Raw genomic sequence first — 19,682 nt, 5'->3', positions numbered from 1 at the left:
AAATCCCTTGGCTAAATTCCAGGTTAATGATGGACGATCTTCAAATAAGCATTGCACCGACACTGCATACGAAAGCGGTTTGGAAACGGGTTTTGCGTTCGGCTGTTTTTAATGCTTCCGGTTGAGCATACACACTGGTGCTCGCAGACAATGGCACCTTGCACAATCCTGCATGTATACACTGCAAGCCAAGCTTCAATGGAAGCGTAACGCATCCATATTTACAAAGCTCTGAGGCGTTCCCAGTGTGGTGTGTGACTCTGAGCTGGACACTTCAAACATTACAAAGGGCGAGGCTCGACGAGCCCGCCTTTAGGGCCCGGCCCCCCGGCCCACACCGCGTCATTGGCCCAAGGATCTGGCTGGCTGCCCTATGGGCAGCCAGCCTGGGAAGTGCTTCCGGTTCAGGGAGGGGTGACGCACGTCCGGTGGGGGCGTGGGGACAGAGGCCATGACCTATTTAGGTCTAGAAAAGGGGGTGGATGATGCACTGGGCCAGGGACAGACTAATTTGCATACAGCCAGGTTCTGAAACTGGGATGGTGCAATGAGCTAAAAAACGGTGTTGGATCTAGCCCTGATCTCTTGACTGGGTGAGAGTACTCTGCTTAATTCAGAGACTCTGTCCATCACCACCCCTTGTTGTAAATAATTTTGTCCACCCTAAGCGTGGAAGGGTATACTCAGATGTGAGTCCCTTGCTCATTGCACCATCAGGATTCAAGCAAGCCGGGCCGAAGACGCCTGAAATGGCAGAAACCGGTCCCCGGAAGCTTGTTTCCTTCCCAGTGTAAGAATTGGCTTTTGTAGTCTGGTCTGCCCTGTTCCCATGATGCACTGGGCCAGGGACAGACTAATTTACATACAGCCAGGTTCTGAAACTGGGATGGTGCAATGAGCTAAAAAACGGTGTTGGATCTAGCCCTGATCTCTTGACTGGGTGAGAGTACTCTGCTTAATTCAGAGACTCTGTCCATCACCACCCCTTGTTGTAAATAATTTTGTCCACCCTAAGCGTGGAAGGGTATACTCAGATGTGAGTCCCTTGCTCATTGCACCATCAGGATTCAAGCAAGCTGGGCCGAAGACGCCTGAAATGGCAGAAACCGGTCCCCGGAAGCTTGTTTCCTTCCCAGTGTAAGAATTGGCTTTTGTAGTCTGGTCTGCCCTGTTCCCATGATGCACTGGGCCAGGGACAGACTAATTTGCATACAGCCAGGTTCTGAAACTGGGATGGTGCAATGAGCTAAAAAACGGTGTTGGATCTAGCCCTGATCTCTTGACTGGGTGAGAGTACTCTGCTTAATTCAGAGACTCTGTCCATCACCACCCCTTGTTGTAAACTATTTAGGTCTAGAGCACGGACAACTCGGCCTCTTTCCCCGCCAGCACCGGACCTGCTCGCCCACTCCCCGTCCCCTTGTTAACCTTGCTTTTAATCTTGTTGAATTTCACGGCCCAGTAGCTTCCCCGCCCCGTAGTCTTGCCCCCTTCATCGCCGGGAATTACTGAGGGGGAACGGAGTGTTGGCGATCCGAGGCGAGCTGAGGCGGAGAGAGCGCCGACCAATTCTTCAGGTGAGGTGCCGGGGTTTGCTGAGGCTGCGGGCGGGCGCGGGTGTCCTGTAACAAGGTTTTGCCCCCCGCCACCTCCCTTAACGGTGCACGGAGCGGAGGGCGTCGTGTGGGCCCGCGCGCGCTCGCAGCTGCCTTGAGCGAAGGTAGTGGAGCTCCGGCACCGTCGCCTGGCGACGTGGTAGGTGGGGGGAGGGGGAGTTAGCTCAGGCGGCGCGGCGTGCAAGGGAGCTTGCCTGAAGCGGTTTTTAGCCTTCACCATGCCGGCCAGGGGGCATTGTCACAAGCGCAAGGACAAAGATCCTGAAATTGCGCAGTTACTATCCCTTTTGTTACAAAAGTTCAGTGGAGATGGCGAGAGCAGTGAAGGGGAGGCCGAAGAGCTTCCTTCCGAGCCGGAGGGAGAGGCCCCGACCACGGTAGAACGCCCGCGCAGGCAGGGGGACCCGCCCAAAGCAGCGTTTCCTCCTTTGCCCAAAAAGCCTAGAGCGCAGAAACCAAAGGGTAAACGTACGCAGAAAGGGAAGGAGGGCAGTGGGGGCGCGGGAGCGAGCCTTCCACCTAGGGTTCCCTTGGAGCCGGTAATAACAATTGTCCACCCTCCTCTACCACAAGTGCCAGTAGCTCCGCATTGCACACCACGTACCCCGGTAGTGCCTCATGCTATAGATGCACCTGGGGGGATTTTGGACGAAATTCTGGGGGCCATAGCAGCGCTGGATTCTGCCCCGGTGGCGCCTGAGATGGCGATTGTGAGTCCTCCTTTGGTGGGGAGCACCCCCCATCCGTTACAACCCGGGGGCGCGGGGTCTGGGGGCGCCTTGTGTGAAATTCTAAGTGCATTAAAGGCCCTCACACAGGCGCAGCCACCTCAGGGGGGAGCAGGAGCATTGCCGAGTATAGCGCCCCCACCCCCCCCCTGTATCAGCAGTGGCAACTGTAGCAGCGGCAGTCACGCCTTGGGCTCCGGGGAGAGCAGACGAGGGCCCCCTTGGTGAGATTAGGGAGCAATTAGCTTTGTTGGTTAAAGCGCAGTCCTTGAATGTCCCGGCTGCGCATCCGGTGGTAGCAGCCCCTGCAAGCGCTCCCAGTTCTTCAGGAGGTAAGCCTGAGGGTATGAATCCGGAGCCAGGAGGGGGGGCAAAGGCTGGAGGAGGCCAAGGATAAGTTTTATCTAAACCAGGCCGCCTGGCCACTCACGTATCTCCCGAAATGCGAGAGAAGATTTGGAAGGGAGAATTCGTTGATATATTTGCTTTGATCAGACCCAAAAGAGTGGAGGTGGAGAGCAAAGACAAGGAGGGAAAAGACAGCTCCTTTAGGGATAAGAGACCAAGGGTTGAAGAATCTATCAGGAATTGGCTCTTTGGTTTCCAGGTGTTTATGACAGTAGTCATTGAGAAAAAGCCAGAGTTGGCAGGGCCGCTGGTATATTATATGCATAGGATTTTGAAGGCGCACACGACGCATGGTGGCACAGCTTGGCTGGATTACGATAGGGATTTCAGGTGGGAGAAGGTGCAGGACCCAGACATGGGTTGGGACCAGGTGGAGGTCAACGTTTGGCTAGAAAGTGTGAATGGCAAGGCAAGCGGATCTCAGAACAATAGGCAGCCCTTTCGGACTTCCCAAGGGGGGCCTGGGGAGAAGCGAGGGGCATGCTGGCAATTTAATAGGAAGGTGTGCACCTGGTCCGCCGAGAAGTGCAAATTCAAGCACGCGTGTTCCTTTTGCGGGCACCCCTCTCATCCCGAATTCAAATGCATTAAAAAATCCAAGGAGCGGGGGGAGGGGGCAAAGAGGCTAAGCCCCCTCAGCCATAAGCTGCCCACTCCTGTAGACATTGGAAAACTGATTTTCTGGCTGAATCAGTATCCAGACCGGTCAGCAGCCAAATTATTGTACTTTGGGTTCTCGGAAGGGTTCCGCATTCCGGCACTGGGAGTCCCCCCGGTCGGGTATTGCAATAACCTGTTGTCTGCAAGGACGCAGCCTGCAGTGGTGGAGTTGAAAGTGGAAAAGGAGCTCGGTCTAGGGCGCGTGGCGGGTCCTTTTGGGGCCCCTCCACTCCCTGGCTTTGTGTGTTCTCCACTGGGAGTGGTACCGAGGAAGGAGCCGGGTCAATTTAGAATGATTCACAATTTATCAGCTCCAAAAGGAGAGTCTGTGAATGATGCTATCGACCCGGCCCTTTGTTCAGTGACCTACTCTTCTTTCGACGTGGCTTTGAATAAGGTGCGGTCACTAGGGCCCAATGCCATCATGGCCAAGACAGACATAGAATCAGCTTTTCGCCTGTTGCCTGTACACCCTGAGGATTATCACTTGTTAGGGTTCCAGCTGAACCAGCAATTTTACTATGATAGGTGTATGCCTATGGGGTGCGCTGTCTCCTGCAGGTATTTTGAGACCTTTAGTTGCATGCTCCAATGGTTGTTCTCGCATAGGACAGGGTGCCTGGAAGTTGTCCATTATTTGGACGACTTCATGGTGATGGGACCAGCCGCCTCAACAGCATGTAAACAGGCGTTGGACCAACTGGTGGCCTTGTTCAGAGAATTTAATATACCTTTGGCCCCGGGCAAGACGGTGGGCCCTGCGACATGTATGACTTTCCTTGGAATTGAGATTGACACAGTGGTTGGGGAGTGCAGGTTGCCGCCTGACAAGGTTCAGGCTTTTTCCCAGGCCATTGATGCGGCCTTAGCAGGACCAAAGGTGACACTGCCTCAGTTGCAGGTCTTGGTAGGGCAGTTGAACTTCGCACTCAGGATCATCCCGATGGGTCGCCCTTTCTCCAGATCTATTGCCAGGGCTATGGTAGGCCTAACCCAGAAGCATCACAGGGTGCGTCTCCGGGCTGAGGTGAGGGGAGACCTGGAGGTGTGGCGCGATTTTTTGGCAAACTTTAATGGCGCTGTTGTCTGGCCTTCCGCCCCGGTGTCTAACTCAGAGTTGGGACTATTCACGGATGCAGCAGGCAGCATCGGTTTTGGGGCTATCCTCGGTCCGCAGTGGTGCGGGGCGGAATGGCCGGAAGAGTGGCCCAAGAATGGATTGACAAAAAACATAGCCTTTTTGGAGTTGTTTCCTATACTAGTAGCGGTGTCCGTGTGGGCAGAGCGCTTCAGGAACAGATCAGTGATATTTTGGTCAGACAACATGTCTGTGGTTGAGGCCATTAACCGGCAGGGGGCTACTTGTAAGAATGTGTTGAGATTATTGAAACATCTGGTGTTAGCATGTTTGAAATTGAATGTGATGTTCAAGGCAGCACACATACCGGGTGTTGACAATCATGCTGCTGATGCTTTGTCTCGTTCCAAGCTACAGGATTTTCGGAGGTTCCATCCCGGAGCAGAGGACCAGATAACAGTGTTTCCACCATCACTGTGGAAGATTGGAGCCCCGCTTTAGCGGGGCTGGTAGGTGCCTCATTGAGTGACCGCACTCGGAAAGCGTATCAACAGAGTTTTTTGTATTACAGGACATTGGTACAAGAGGCGGGTTTCTCATGTTGGCACACTGATCAGGCAATGTTTCACTTCCTTCAGCAAATCAGTGATCAGGGCAGGTCACTCTCGTGCGCCAGGACTCATGTAACTTCCGTGGGGTTTTTCGCCAGACTAGCAGGCTTGTATGATCCTGGGACGTCTTATGTAGTCAAAAGAGCCTTAACGGGGTGGGCCAGGAGGGAAGGCCCCAAGCGAGACAGTAGACGGCCTTTAGATGTTAGGACCTTAAAAGACATGCTAGGCGCCCTCCCTAGACTGTGCACCTCTACTTTTGAGGGCACATTATTTGCGGCAGTCTTCTCTCTAGCCTTTTATGGGGCATTCCGATTGGGGGAGATTGTGGGAACATCCCACAGCGACCACTGTGGGGGGCTGCAGTTTGGGGATACAAATGTGAGAGCAGGGTCCTTGGAAGTAATCCTGAGAAAGTCTAAGACCGATCAGTTGGGGAAAGGGGCAGTGATCCAGTTGTGCCCTGCGCCAGATGCGCCTATTTGCCCGGTCGCTTGTATGCAGTCATACTTAGCCATCCGCCCCGGGGGGAAGAGTCAAGCCTTGTTCATTCATGAGGGGGGGGACTGTGTGTCGCAGTACCAATTCAAAGCTGTACTGCGCATGGTCTTAGTAGATCTAGACTTGGGGGATTCTGGCTATTCATCCCATTCATTCAGGATAGGGGCCGCCACTTTGGCAGCAGGAGTGGGTTTGTCATCCAAGGCAGTGAAGAAGGTGGGCCGTTGGTCGTCCGACTGCTTTAGGCGATACGTAAGGCCTGAATTACTCTGACTTCATGCAATGCCATGCTCATGCCTGACTTTTCTATTTCTTCTCCGATTACTAGTATGCCAGGGAAGGTGGTGTGGGTATTGGGACACTCGTTCGTTCGGCGAGCAGCGGTGCGACTGCGGCAGCGGCGAGTGCGGAAACCACCTGGGCTGGAAGGGACAGAAATTTTGTGGCATGGTGTGGGAGGAATGCGGATTCGGCACCTGCGGCGACTCATGCAAGACATCAGAGGACGTGAGAGTCAGGAGCCCCCCGCATTGATCATCATCCACTTGGGCGGCAATGACATGGTAGACAGGGGCCGCCTGGCAGTCAAAGAAGCACTGCTCACGGAATTCGCTTGGCTGGGGCGGACCTTCCCCCAGGCCAGGATAGCATGGTCTTGCATGATCCCACGACGATGGTGGGGCGATGGAATCCGGCCTTATCCGGTAAATGTGTCAGTGAGACGTCTCAACGGGGAACTGGCAAAGATGTGCTCAGGAAAGGGCCGCTTGCTACATCTCTCTCACAAGATGATCTCGGGACCTGATATGTTTCACCAGGATGGGGTGCATTTATCGGACACTGGTATGGATACATGGATTAAAGGGATTTGGTCATTCGTGCTGAACTTGGCGGCAGGGGGGAAGGGCGACGGACCTTTGGGCCCTAGTCTCCCTTGTGGCGGAAAAGAGACATTTGACCACTGATAGACTGGAAAAATGGAGTGGAGTCCGCCTTGCACACTCCCTAGGCCAGCACTGAGGGGAGAGAGGGTAAGCTCTCCGCAGGGGGATGGAGACCACCGGCTGGGGAGGCGAGGGCGTCAGGTACGAGCCTCCTAGGCAGCCTGGTGGACGAGAGGTGAGGCCCTGGAAATGGCGGACAAGGACCCGAGGGCTGGGGCCCATCTCTCAGGGGCGCAGGTGGGTTGCACCTGGCGCGGGCATCTCTACCTGGGGGATGCGAACCTGAAGGCCCCTTGGTGCTGGGGGAATCAAGAAGTTATGAGCAAATGCAAGTTAAAAATGTATAATAAAAGTTGCGAAGATGAGTTAATAATAAAGGAGAAATGTTGCTCATAATTTGATAAATGTTGAATAATCTATATGTCATGTTTATGAATTTGTGATTAAACATGGCCTTTTTACACCCACCATTTTCTCCAAGTGATTGATTGGTGGGGAGGCGGGTGTGGAGCCTGCTGGGGGATCCGGGGCCTATACAAAGGGCGAGGCTCGACGAGCCCGCCTTTAGGGCCCGGCACCCCGGCCCACACCGCGTCATTGGCCCAAGGATCTGGCTGGCTGCCCTATGGGCAGCCAGCCTGGGAAGTGCTTCCGGTTCAGGGAGGGGTGACGCACGTCCGGTGGGGGCGTGGGGACAGAGGCCATGACCTATTTAGGTCTAGAGCACGGACAACTCGGCCTCTTTCCCCGCCAGCACCGGACCTGCTCGCCCACTCCCCGTCCCCTTGTTAACCTTGCTTTTAATCTCCCGCCCACCCGTCCCTTAAAGCAGTGATTTGGAGGTATGGGTTGCGGAAAAGAGACATTTGACCACTGATAGACTGGAAAAATGGAGTGGAGTCCGCCTTGCGCACTCCCTAGGCCAGCACTGAGGGGAGAGAGGGTAAGCTCTCCGCAGGGGGATGGAGACCACCGGCTGGGGAGGCGAGGGCGTCAGGTACGAGCCTCCTAGGCAGCCTGGTGGACGAGAGGTGGGGCCCTGGAAATGGCGGACAAGGACCCGAGGGCTGGGGCCCATCGCTCAGGGGCGCAGGTGGGTTGCACCTGGCGCGGGCATCTCTACCTGGGGGATGCGAACCTGAAGGCCCCTTGGTGCTGGGGGAATCAAGAAGTTATGAGCAAATGCAAGTAAAAAATGTATAATAAAAGTTGCGAAGATGAGTTAATAATAAAGGAGAAATGTTGCTCATAATTTGATAAATGTTGAATAATCTATATGTCATGTTTATGAATTTGTGATTAAACATGGCCTTTTTACACCCACCATTTTCTCCAAGTGATTGATTGGTGGGGAGGCGGGTGTGGAGCATGCTGGGGGATCCGGGGCCTAGAGCTTTCTGTGGAGCAAAATGGCACCGAAGCACACGTTTCTGACCATTTTATTGAAATACATCATAATGCTGGCTACGTCGGCCTTATTCTCGGGCGAATATCGGCTGCAACGACTTTTTCTTGGGAGCTGTGATATCTGGGGTGGGAGGAGGGGGGGGATGTTTTCAAGAACGACTGACTACGTAATAGTATTGAAAAGCCCGCTTTAATGAAACAGGTGCTTAACTTTAATAACAAACCTTGGCTTTAAGCCTTACATACTAAATCAAAGTGGTCTCACTATATACATCTTTATAACTTTCCCAAAAAAACTTCTCCCTCTCCTAAGCAACCCTTTACAACGCACCCTACCAAAATGCAATCACAACTCTCCTCACTCAAACTCCCCGCATCCAAATCTTGTGCATACAGCACTGTTGCCATCTCATTCCATTTATAAACTCCCCACGCCACCCTCAAAACTACAACTGGGTCTGAACATGACCAACGTTTCTTGCAATAACTTTTAAAGTTGTGTACCAACAGCCAAGCATCCGTCCATCAGCCACAGCATCGCCACAAACACGACCTCCAAAAACACACCTGCCTCATTAAACAAACAACAGGATGGGTGGGCGGGGAAAAAAGGACAGTCTCTACCAGCCGGGGTATACACAAATTCTAAAACGACACCCTGCCCAGACTAACATGTCCCTAAAATGTCGTGAACACCCCGCCCACGCTCCCACACCAATCCTGGAGCCCACCCGAAAATCCCAGGAGGGTACACCCCCCCCAAAAAAAACAACACATTAGATATTTGAACAAGACAAGACTTAGGGGGTCATTAGTATGGCAGGCGGACTTTGTCCACCCGCCATACCACAAGGAAATGGGACCGCCAGCCAAAGGTGCGGCGGTCCCACACATCCCATTAGGATGCGCCCGCCACACTGGCGGGCCCATCCCGCATTTCTGTCATTGCAGCGGGCGATGCTTTCACAATGCCAAAGATGCAGATTCTGCTTTTCAATGCACAACATGACAGGCACCGCGCAGTGCCTGCCACGTTGTACATTGAAATGCAGGGGGGTACCACAGGTACCCCCCATGTGCACCCCCCACCTCCCAGAATCCCTGGGGTCCCCAATGTAGAAAACCGCCTGCCTTTCCAAAAAAAGGCATGTTCCCGCATGCATACTAATATGGATGGCGGTGTCTACCAGACACCGCCACCATATTAACTGCTTTTCCGCCCGGTTGACTCAACGACCGGGCGGACAACCGGCAGACGGTCTTCCCGTCTGCCGGGATCCCCCCGCCATAGTAATGTGGCAGGGGGAATTTGCATGTGGGCAGGGGATTATGTCGGGCGGATCGCCACCGCCATGTGGGCGGTGGCTATCCGCCCGACATACTAATAGGGCCCTTAGTGTGTATGTGAAATGGAAAAACAGGCCGAATACCATAAATTAACACACAACTTAAACATTATAAATAACAAGGCCCTGCTAGAGCTGTTGACAACCAATATTTAGTTGACGTTTACACAAAGTCAGAAAGAGTTGGTCACTGGGACAGAGTTACAAGGCCATACAAAATTAGTATAATTTTGTTTTTGCTGAAATCCATCAAATTTTAGAAAAACGATGCAAGTTCAAATCAAGCATTTTGCACTATATTTTACTGAGAAATATTTCCTTATGTCAATTTTGAACAAAAGGACGCATTTTACTCTAAAAATGTTGCGCAAAGTACAAAAGTCCTGAGAACAAGAGCTGCTCATGTTCATGTTCATGTTCGCATTGGACAAGTGCTCTGCAAAATCATTGTTTACTTGGGAAACCACCAATTATGCCATGTGCCATAATGATGTAATTTTGCATAAAATAATGTAACACGAAATGCCAGAAACACACTGAACTCTATGAACCCCAGACCTGGCTGTGCTTCACAAAGCACCGGCTCCTTGTTCCATGATCAGGTGCAGCCGGAGTCAGACAACTGTAGCAGGTCCACCTTCCACAGAGGAACGAGCAGTTGTTATTGGAGACGCTTCTCCAAATGTACCCATGACCCCCTTCTGAACAAGACAGATAACACGTGTCTGAGGGCAGCAGTGCAAAGACTTAAACCCTGGCGCAACGTGATACAAGGACTGACGCCCAATCCTGGGGAGACTCGCTTCTGTTGTCTCCTCAGAACAGGACCACTGCCCGGAATAAAGTTTGTGACTGTTCACAGCACGGAGATATGAGCTGACACACATATTACCAAGGCATTTAAATGGGTGTCTTGGAAAAAAGGCTAGGGAGAGAGCATATATGGGATGAAGGACCCCTGAGGTACACAATAAAGCTATTGCATTCACCAAGGAGCTCTGTGACTTTATAGAGGAAGTATTCTTTCATCACACAAGAAAGGGTATTATGAGGTCTGGTGTTAGCAAAAACCTTTAGATTTTACCTACATTGTATGCACAATAAACTTACTTCTAGGGTCTTTCATTCAATCCTCTTCATCCATTTGTCTGTAATTGCCTCATTTACATTTCCTACCGCCCACTACAGCATACAGGAAGGAGCAGTGGGTCAGCCCACTTCAGCCACTGGCCAATGTTACTATGAGTGAGAGGCATTCAGCTCTTTCACAAGGAGCACATCCCCACATAAAGTAGTTCACTTCAGTGCCAGGGAATATTAAGGCATTGTGAGCTTTTTGCAAAAAAAAAAAAAAAGAATAATAATAAAATATATATATATGAACAAGGGAGCTTGACTCCCGAAACGCGTTGATGTGAAATTTGTCATTCTAAAAATAAACTGAGTACGTTTTAATTCTACCATGAAGTGCCGGATGATTTCCTGTTGCTTGTGGGGTAATCCTATATCCAATATATATATATATATATATATATATATATATATATATATATTATACACACACACACACACATATATATATACACACCTATGCCTATGCAACGGTTTAGCACTCCTGCAATAAAAAACCGTTTACAAGACAAAACACGCATTGATAAAAAAAGGTTAGAAACAAATACCAGACCTATTGGCTTTGTCAATGGCAGTTTCCTTACGAGATTTATTTTTTCACTATCGTCTTCTCCTTAACCACTTAACACTTTGGCGTCTTTCTCCTTCATAAGGAATATATGGTATGGTGGCTGAAATGTTGACTAAACACAGAATTCGTAGTGTAACTTTTTAAGCAGTTTAATGTTGATTCCAAAAATGGCTGTAATTCAGAATATGTGCTAACATGAAGAAGGGTTCATTCTTTCTTGTAAGGAACCCTAGTAGTGCAAAAAACAAACACTTTGTCATAAAGATCTCCTAACCCCCTATTAATGGTTAATCGTATTGGGGCAATTAGTTCAGAGGAAAGAGAACTGAATGGCTACTCCATCCCTCCTTTTGTTGTTTAACCTGCAGCTGTAGTTCTGCTCCATGTCCTGCCTTTTACTCTGTCTCCAGATTCTGGGTTCAGGGATTGTGACATCATAACTCAACTGTAATAACTTATTACAGTAGAGAAGTGTGCTGTTTTATTATAATTGACTCCTGATGTAAAAAAACATACTGTATTAAGAAAAGTAGAGTCTCATTTTATGCCTTTTTTGCAGGCTTCCCTATATTATGTCTTTATAATTTTCCTAGAGAACAAGAACCAACAGGATCATACTCTCCTGAACATAATCCAACAATTAAGGCCAGAAGTAAGCTCGTTAATGGCTCATGAAAGGTAATATAAGATGAACATGTGACTTAAAGAAACGCGAGCTGACAAAGATGGGAGGAGTCACAGAAAGCGCTCACACAGGTGCAATGGTTGACATATTGTCAATTAGCTAAAAGGCATGTCAGTTAATGTCAGACGCAAGCATATCCAATTTCGCTACCCCCATAGAGCTGACGTCAGTCACCCTTGAGACGGTAAGCAAGACTGACAAGGGCAAATTTAATCAACTTTTGAAGTACATGAATATCTTTGGGGTCTTACCGACAAAATCGATGTTGGATGAGGTTTCAGTTTTTATATATTGTTTTACTGAATACATTATAGCTAAGTGATAAAGTAGTTATGTTGAAAAACAGAAAGAGGAAATCCATATGCACCTTTTGAGTCTAGAGAACATTTCAAGTGATCCCCTAAGGTTCTCCCAAAATCGTTCCTACGTCATTTTTATCGAAAAGTTGCTCAGGATTGAATTAGGGAAAAATGTTCTGTGCTCATTTTGAAAATAACAAGGTAGTTATTGAAGTTTTTTTAGGTGAAACCCGTCAATCACCTCAAGGCATTTATCATTCCAAATAAAGCATTGCATGTTTGGATTAACAGAATAGTATAGCGTTGTGATTGGCTTAGGGGAGCCTGGGTGTTTCCTGCTTGCGGGGACGAGGAAGAGCAGAGGACGACGAGAAGCGTGCGGCATGAACAGGTAAGTGATCTTTATTTTTATCCCCCCGTCCACAGCAGCCGCCACTGCTGACTTCCCTGTAGAGAGAGTAATTGCTTTAAAATCTCACCTAATTTGCTGCTTCACCTCATTCATGAATCACAGCAGAATTTAAAGAGGATTCAATCCGAATTACAAAGATGCCCTAGAGCAAGATCCAAGTTTACCGATCTACCTCTGTGGTTTATCAGTCTGGGGAGGAACAAGGGGACAAACTACAACCTATTTAATAAAAGCTGGATTTTTAAGTGTTTTCCTCTGACTAGTTCTAACTGAACATTACACAATATTGATGCTATATGAAGTTTTAAACAAATGCCCTGAATGTTCTCTATTTTGTCCCATGTGTAGAGGATGCAAATCATTCTTTTTTCAAATCAGTGCCCCTAATCGGCACCCAATGTTAGTCCTACTTCTATATCTGTACCCAGCAAGGTTTTTCACTTTGTATATCTGGTCACTCTATAAATTTAGGGGATCTCTTTTACTTGAGTTTTCTTTTGTACCTTAGGTTGGTGTCCATAGAGAGCATAGTTAACTATTTTATAAATTGTGACTCCCTTATCCATTTCAACCATAGCATGCAGTCTGCGACAGGCCCTGTAATGACAAGACCAGGTAAACTTGTTTTACTCAGTTGTTCTAAAGAACTTTCATAAAAAATACAAAGGATGCAAAATTACACCACCCCCACGATAAGCCACAAATTGAACAACTACACCAAGATTGCCCTGAAGTCTCTTCAGTGTGTTTCATTAGAATCAGGAACCAAAGACAATGCATTTGATGTCAAGCATAAGGCCTTTTTGGACTAGTACTGGGGCTGCCTACAAATGCTAGCCTCATACTACAGTCTGTTGGTACTATCAGATCAAAGCAAACACAAGGAGATGATGGACAGAGCGCTGAAACTTTTCAGACACTCACCCCCAGTCACAAATCTGGGTTAAATCCATCATCATTCTTTAGCTCACTTCGCTACCCCAGTTCAGACACAGCTATATGCAAATCAGTCGTGCCCCTGTGCCTCATGGGAACAGTACAGCCTGAACCGCCAAGCCATGTATTCCCTGGACCGGAAACAAGCATCCTGGGACCAGATTCAGGCTAACAGCCCTCATCAGTCAGGCTATCGTTCTTTAGCTCACTGACCCCAGGTCAGACACAGCTATATGCAGATCAGTCTTGACCCTGTGCCTCATGGGAACAGTCCAGCCCGAACTGCCAAGCCATGTCTTCCTGGGACTGGTTTCGGGCTAACAGCCCTCATCAGCCAGGCTAGCTTGAATCCAGTGGAAAAGTGGGCAAGGGACCAACGTCTGGGCATACCCTGCCAACTTAGGGCGAACAAAGCAAACACAAGGAGATGAAGGATGGAGCGCTGAAACTTTTCAGACACTCACCCTCAGTCACAGATCTGGTTTGAATCCATCATTGTTCTTTAGCTCAATTCGCCAACCGAGTTCAGACACAGCTATATGCAGATCAGTCTTGACCCTGTGCCTCATGGGAACAGTCCAGCCCGAACTGCCAAGCTATGTCTTCCCGGACCTATCAGATCAGTGCAGTACAAAGTGATTAGCTAAAGAATACACCTGGAACAAATGAGTGATGTATTTCTAGTTAAAAGAAACACAATTTTGAAATGCTGTACACTCTGGCCTAAGGTCTCATGTCAACCGCTGCTTCTTAGAAATCACCAACAAACAGCCCTCTTAAAATGGTGATACAATTATGGCTAATCATGAAGGGACTGGGTAGTAAACAAGATTACACTTAACACCCATTTTGGAGAACTCTTACAAAATATGCACTTGTGATTATTGCCTGTACACAGTATTTATCTTTAGAAGCCATGTTTCGCCCATGCTGCAAAAAGCTGTTGTTGACTTGACTATGTATTGGCTACTCATTGGCAAACCTCTTTCTTAAATCTTCCCACTGCTGTAGTGAACTGTCAATTGCCGAGGAGGGTTCTTTGCACCACCACGCATTCCTGAAGGAGGTGGTGGGCGGCCTGATCCCAGCTAATATTCATCAGCCCATTGGATACCACTTCTCTTAGTCAGGACTATACACACACGATAGCGCCTTGCGGGAAAAGGTATGGCACAGCAAGAGAGCCAAAATGTACAGCACATAATGGCAGCTGGCATCGCAACCATGGCAGCCACCTTGCCCACGTACACAGTTATAGTATCCCTGGCACGGAAAAGGGCTCAGCAATGGAGACATAGGGATGGACGTAAAACAACATAAGCCGGCCGTAGGCGTACACAACTTCCGACTTGAGATTAGGCACAAGGGCTCCACCAAAGTATCAGAAGTAACGCTGTCTGGAACAGCCTCGGCAAAGCTCATGTCCTTCAATCTGGTGTGATGTTATGTGGTCCCAATGTGATTTGAAGTAACCAATAGGAAGCATAACAGTGATAAAAAAAAAAACAATATGGATGCCAACTCAAACTGCTGACTGAACAACTTTGTACCAATCTATTCAAAGTGTGAAGAGATATAGGAGAAAAATGGATAGTGCAATTTCATAACCACAGAAAACTGCTGAGTAGAAACACATAGCAAATATCTGCAAACATGTTATGAGCTAGTAACACACTGTTTCATGGTTAAGCAGGCTGCCTCGAAAAAGAAATACCCAGTACACTTCGCATTAAAACACATTTAATAAATAGAACGTGTTTACTCTTTTTGTGTTAAACAACTAAGTATACAGAAAGGGGCTATAATGGGATATCTATTTAACCAGTTACCTTATTAAACATAAAGGTGAAAAACATATCTGATCTTCCACTTACGTTAACTGGGTGCATCAGGTTGTAACACAAATTCATGATTCAGACCAAATTCTGCTTGTCATGAATAAACACCAACCGAAATCAGCAGACACCAAGCAACAGTTACAAAATGCACGAGAATGTTCTCTGCTAGTTCCAGATATATCCAAAATGCTGCATGCCAGGAAGTGGATCCAGTAAAAACCAATTGGAACTGGAATTTGTAACTTTTTTGCAGATCTCTAAACAGTTGTCAACCTGTAAAATGGCGCTCGAGCAATTGAGGCAACCTACACATGGTGCCTCATAGGGATGAAAATGCTAAAAAAATAAATTAAAAAAAATACAAATACCTGGATGAGCATGTAAATTTATCAGGTAACTCTAGTGCCGCTGTTGACGCCTGAGTGTACGGACGGTCATCCAGGGCTCTAAGTCAGCCAGGGCCAAGTCCTGGCAAAGAAAATAAATGTACATTGAGACAGGGCCCTGTAGAGTCCTCTTTTTTTGGCCTTCGCCGCTTGAAAGAGAAAAAAAATGGTGGTTTTCTGTCTGCCCACTTAAGCGAGCTGCACTGCTTGTGGTTGGCCCTGCCTCGGCTTTTAGAGCCCTCACCAGCTGACTCGAGCCTGTTCCTTAACACTGCCATTTTTTTCAGATGTGGGACCATAAGACAGACAGATAGTCCGGGTCCCTTGGCACCAGGCGGCTACAGGACAATGTCCGCGGTGAAGGTTTTTTTCATTGATGTCCCATGGCTTATGATACTGTTTAATTCCAGTCGAATAACCAAGTTATCCCCTTCACACGTGACTCTCCAATGGTACCAGTAGAGAGTGGTCAAAGTGCTGTTTACTTTTAAGCTGAAGTATTCATATTTCCTATTGTTTACAGCCCAGATTAGGGGTGCTCTGTAAACTTTTAAATATCTGTTTGCATTCTTTATCGAGTGAACCTTCGTTAATGCTATTTATAATAGACAAATGTGCATTCTGTTCTTTTGCTTCTAAACATGAAGTGTACATTGACTGATTTTAATTAAGTATCAATACAAGTGTGGGATTTCATGGATTGGCATCACTGGGGTTTGGTATCTGCTCAGTATTGTCACTGTGGTGCTTTTGAAATGCTAAATGCCCAACATGGAAGGGACTCCTCGTCGAGATGGTGGAACTATTAACTTCCTAACAATCCTGCAGGAGATCACACATTAATCACAAAACTTTATCTTTTTTTTTTAAACACAGATTTAGAGCTTTCCTCTTCCAAATCGATGGAAACCACCCTTCAGGCCAACTCGGAAGGAGTAGTCCGACACAGTTTCACTAGCACGTGCCTTGCTGCGACCCTCCACCCCCCTTACATTGGGTACCATGTTGTGGATTTTTTTCAACACAAGCCTGGCTGAGACCTGGGAAAGCCATGAAGCAGGGGTAGCCAAATAAAAGTACTACACTAGCTGTCTCTCACCCGAGTGTGCTCCCACAAACCCTGTTGTGCGCAAGGAAATGTCCCTGCACAGAGGGAGGCTGTGCACCTCTCCGCCTCTAGGCGCCTGTGCCACTGCACGGCCATGTCATGCCAGCGGGCTGGGGCCCACGTAAAAAGGTGTGATGGCATGGCTTGGTCAGACTGTTTCAGATCTATCCGTAAGCAAAACTTATTCATGAAATTTAAGGGATCACGCTTACTATGCGTAATGGGTCCATACCAATGAAATATTGAGAAACCCTAAAAAGAATGTTCACCCGGTAACCTTGCGTCCACATCTTAATAGTGGTGTAGTGCGATATGGAAGCAAATGACACTTGCACTAATCCTTATGGGTTCCGGAGTAGCGTGCTACTCACCAAGAAAGTGCTTCAACACCCCATTAGGGGTAACAAGCGCTATAAAAATGCAAGCCTTTTTTTCCCCCTCTTCTATCCCTCCGCTATCCTTGTCAATCAGAATAACTGACTAATATCCACCACTCAAATAACTTTAATATTTCACTATACTAATTCACCACTAATCCTTTATATGTTCCGGAGTAGCGTGCTACTCGCCAAAAAAAGCGCTTTAACGCCAAGCGCTATATAAATGCAAACCTTTTTCTCTCTTCTATCCTTCCACTATCCTTCTGAATCCAAATAACTGACTAACCTATCCACCAATCAAATTACTTTCATATTTCACTATACTAATTCAATACTAATCCTTCTTGGGTTCCGAAGTAGCGTGCTACTCACCGAAAAAGCACTTCGACGCCTCGTCAAGGGTAGTGAGCCCTATATAAATGCAATTACAATACAATACTTGAGGTGTCCTCTAGTGCCATGAAGCGGCTCGGAGCTTAACACAGTGATATAAAATAAACACTAATGCTTAATAAGTAACTTCACCCAGGCTATGACGTCCTTCCACCATCCAGAGGACAACTCAATAGAAGACAACGGACTCCCAGCGCCAAGAAGCATTTACCACGCCACGTGGTGCACTTTAGAAACGTGCATAAAAGAAGAACGTGTCCACCACTTATTTATCAGACTTTTGTCCCGACGAGTGTACAATATTTTATGAAATAACGGGCCATGCATGTCATAGGCCGCACACACTCCCTGTGCCAACCTTCCATTCTTCACACGTCAGTGCGCCTCGGAGAATCAATCCCCTGGCACGCCACTGATGGCCGGAGGGGGCATCATGGGATGTGGGAAGTGAGAGCGGCACAGCTGAGTGTTTCTAGTGCCCATAGTGATCACCTGCTGCCACTTCAATGCCACCCGTGCACACCAATTCTAGTCATAAACAAGCCATAAGCAGTCTGTCCAATGGGCGCGATGCCACAACACACACCACCGGGTGCCCCTCTCCACGTCAGATTGGCAGCAGGCTCCAGCTGTCTGCTTTCTAATTTGCATTCCAGTGCTTGTTGCATCCTTCACCGCTTCAAAACCCAGGTCCTGAAAAATGGCGACTTTACACTATAAGGACACCCATTATTAGTCCCGCCATCTCCAAGCTCCTTGCAAACTTTATTTTAGTTAAACGACCCTAAAAAATGGGCATGAATATTTCATGCCAACGACTTATATACCCATATCCAGGCACTGCTCCAAGCAACAAGCTGCACTGGCACTACCAGAGGGGGCAGACTGAAATCAGATAGTAACACAGGAGACAAATAAAAACAGAGGCAACTCTCAGGGCAATCTGCCTGGCACTACTGCCATCAGCAGGGCGCCCTGGCACTGCCAGAGGGGGCAAAGTGAAACAAGATGGAATACAAAAAGTAGTGTCTGCAGATTATAGGGCAGTTGGTGAATGAATCCTCTTTAGAGGCAAGCAACCCAAAAAAACTACCACCCACAGTGTTGATCAGGGTGGGAACGGTGCCCAGAGCCAGTCACGCGCTCCCACTCACCCTGGCAGTAGATGGTGTATCTGTCTGGGGTGGAAGGCGATCAAGAGCGCCGCGGAAGAGGTTATCCCTGTGTCCACGTATTACAGAGAGAGCAACAGGGTGAAACGTGCCCCTTCCCCCCTCGGGCCCCAGAGGCCGCGGGGCGTCTCCGGGGGCCCCGCACTCACCTCGCTCTGCCTCGCTGCCTCGGCCGCGGCTCCCCCATGCTCCCGGGGACCCGCTCTTTGCTCTGGCGCTTTGTGCTCCGGCCGCCTCTCTCCGCTGCCTCGGCGGCTCCTCGGGTTTCAGGGCGAGGGGGAGGGGCGGGCCGAGCCTTCCTCAGCCCTTCATCCAGGCTCCCCGCCTACCCGAGGAGCAGCTCGCGTCTCCCCCCGCCAGACGGGCGACCGCAGCCTCCCCTGCCGGCCAGGAGGGGATCGGCGGCTCCGTTAACCCCCAATATTCCTGCACGAAATTCAACGTATACTCAAATCAAACTTTATTGTCGTGACAGGTTATACAGGTCAACTGCGGCCGAAGTCACTTATTCTACAGAACCATTAAAGCTTAAACAGCCCATCGGTAAGTCAGCGCTTAACTTGTGCTGTTTGTTGAAGGAGGTGGGGACCAGGGCTTGTTTTTTTTTTATCATCGATCTGACTTATTTATTTATTTATTTCTGCATTTTTATATAGCGCGGACTTTACCCGAAGGTGTCAGGGCGCTTCACAATAGGAACAGAACTGATACATGAGAACATTACAAGTGAACAAAATACAAAAGCAAACGTTACATTAAATGACGCAAAAATGACAATCGTGAGCCAACAAAATACAAGAGGTAGCAAACGGTGCATTAAAGTAGGAAAAAGTGACGTGGATTAGACCTGGATCAAGAGAGAGAAATGCAGAAAAGTGGGAAACAAGCAGAAAGAGACACACGCTGTTATAGAGGGGAAGAGCAGGGATAAAAATAACTGTTAAAAGCGAGACAAAGAGGATCATAGGTCGAAGAAAGAAGGAAGACACAGAAGCAAAACTAGGCGGCCCCGGCATTATACTAGGATGGCAAAGCTCTTAACAAAACTTTGGGTCCCTGCACTTATTTTTTC

At 48.4% G+C, this 19,682-nt stretch overlaps 1 protein-coding gene across 3 annotated transcripts in view; it reads right to left on the bottom strand.

Moving 5' to 3' along the window:
• Window positions 1-18,892, bottom strand: part of NINL (ninein like) — a 425,470-nt gene extending 406,578 nt beyond the window's left edge. For all 3 annotated transcript variants that reach the window (XM_078649025.1, XM_078649026.1, XM_078649027.1), the window contains exon 1: window positions 18,760-18,892. The gene's annotated coding sequence lies outside the window, so the exon portion shown is untranslated. The remainder of the gene's footprint in view (window positions 1-18,759) is intronic.
• Window positions 18,893-19,682: the final 790 nt, after the last annotated feature.

This window comes from Lissotriton helveticus, chromosome 6, assembly GCF_964261635.1.
Source record: "Lissotriton helveticus chromosome 6, aLisHel1.1, whole genome shotgun sequence".
Classification (NCBI taxonomy): Eukaryota; Metazoa; Chordata; class Amphibia; order Caudata; family Salamandridae; genus Lissotriton; species Lissotriton helveticus.
The sequence above is the reverse complement of the archived record's forward strand: the minus strand, read 5'-3'. Positions and strand labels throughout refer to the sequence as shown.